The sequence below is a fragment of the Bidens hawaiensis genome, unplaced genomic scaffold (assembly GCF_021521415.1).
Source record: "Bidens hawaiensis isolate Kalapana, Puna unplaced genomic scaffold, B.hawaiensis_p1.1 tig00034763_1, whole genome shotgun sequence".
Classification (NCBI taxonomy): Eukaryota; Viridiplantae; Streptophyta; class Magnoliopsida; order Asterales; family Asteraceae; genus Bidens; species Bidens hawaiensis.
The window spans coordinates 57,429-59,770 of record NW_027496045.1 but is presented as its reverse complement, the minus strand read 5'-3'; positions in this window follow the sequence as shown (position 1 = coordinate 59,770).

Below are 2,342 nucleotides of genomic sequence, written 5' to 3'. Positions count from 1 at the left end.
TTAACCCTAGTGTTCAGAAATCTGTTGACTTTGAGGTTGCTCGGACAGTACCAGTTAAAGTAACTTGTAAAGAACCAAATGTTAGTGGAGGCGAAACAAGTTCGCCTGTTTCAAGTGTTCAAATTTCTGATCCAAGTCCAGTCTCATCGGATTCGGATAAGTCATCCGAGTCTGGTAAGGCAAAAGAGGAGGTGGTATTACCCAATGGTGGAGAGAAAGAAAAGACGAATAAAAAGAGTACTCCACTAAACCCGTACGTCCCACCATATGTGAAACGAATGGGCGGTAATAAAGCCTCGACATCTAAAACACCGGTTGATAAAAAAGTTGAGCATAGGTGTTGTTTTAGGTGTAATCAATTAGGACATCTTGTTGCAGATTGCCCTCTGAAGCAGCGATTCAGAGGTGTGAGGCCTACTAAAACTGAGAATAAGCCTAATAGTAATTATCATACTGCTAAAAATGAAAACCATTCAAAATTCAAAAATGTGACTAATTCAGGTTTTCATAGAAACAAATCTCAGTTTTACACTGCTAATAACCAAACCACAAGCTATAATTCTTTCAATTCACAAAGGTTTGGAAGGCCTCACAATCAATCTACAAGGAGGTATACTAATAGGACTCACAGAAATAATTATACAGAGACTAACTTTGGAAAGCCAAAGTTTGGGATGTATAGATCCAAGACCAATTGGTCTTGGGTCCCTAGATTCTAATCTTTTGCTTTAATCGTGCAGGAATAGTTGAACAGGGCTGCCAATAATCTTTGGGTTGTGGATAGCGGCTGTTCCCGGCACATGACGGGTAACAAATTCTTGTTACACGATTTGAAACCTGTTCAAGGAGGGAGAGTGAGCTTTGCAAAAGAAAGTGGAGGCAAGATTACAGGAATGGGAACGGTGTCTAATGGAAAGATGACTCTAGAAAAAGTAAACTTTGTCGAAGAATTGAAGCATAATCTGCTGAGTGTGTCGCAGATCTGTGATAAGGAGTACACCGTTCATTTTACAAAGAATGAGGCGATTGTGTTGCAACCTGGTTTTCAGATACCAGAGGAGTGGATTGTGATGAAGGCTCCACGTGAGAGGAATACGTACATTATGGATATGAGGTCGACTGAAATGGCCACGGAATAATCATGCCTTATGACAAAAGCGAGCGAATCGGAGTCCGAATTGTGGCATAGGAGAATGGGGCACATTCATCTTTGGAAGATGAAGCACATTGTCAAGAATGGACTTGTGCTGGGCGTTCCCTTGAAAAGTTTCAATTTTGAAGACAAATGTCTACCGTGCAAGAAGGGAAAGCAGCACAAGAAATCCCATCACACCAAGAAGGTCAATTCAATTGCCAGTACCCTAGAATTGCTTCACATGGATCTCTTCGGTCCCGTGAATGCAAAAAGTCTAGGAGGTACTTCATACTGCTTGGTGATCACTGATGACTACTCACGATATTCGTGGGTATATTTCCTGAAATCAAAAGATGAAACGGCTCAGATGGTGAAGAATTTGATTACCAAAGTTGAGAACGTTATGGATAAAAGGGTTAAGTTCATCAGGAGTGACAATGGAACGGAGTTCAAAAATTTTGAGATGGAGATCTTCTGCCTTCAGAAAGGGATTGAACACCAATACAGCGCTCCGTATACTCCGCAACAGAATGGAGTGGCTGAGAAGAAGAATAGAACGTTAATTGAAGGAGCCAGAACTATGCTGGCTGATTCGAAGCTTCCTGTGGTGTTCTGGGCTGAAGCTGTTGCTACAGCCTGTTATATCCTAAATAGAGTCTTGACGGTTAAAAGACTTAATAAAATGTGTTATGAGCTTATGCATGGGAGGAAGCCCAACTTGAGTGGTCTTGAACCATTCGGGTCCCCTTGTTCGATTTTAAAGACAAATTCTAAATTTGGTGAAGTAGCCGATGAAGGAATCTTAGTCGGTTATGTTGTTGGGACACCCAACAGACGTGTCTTTAATACATCGACCAACAAGGTTGAGGTGGTGTGTAACACCGATATCACAAGTTACCAACCGCCAAAACCAAGCAACGGACCTGCTGAGTTTTTCGACTATGATAGACTTTTTAAGTCTTTTAACATACCGTTTTTGGATAGTGCAGAAGAAGAAGAAAGAGTTGCTACGAAGATGATCCTTGATGAGGAAGAAAATCTAGTCCAAAGACAGCTGTTTGATAAATGTCAACCTTCCTCATCAAATGCTGTCGATACCCCTGTGCCTCTACTGAAGAAGAATTTTTCAATCCGTTTCACTCTCAGCAAGAAACAATCATTGACGAGCTCTCTTCTAACTTGGAAGACAATCTGCATGTCGGTTCTG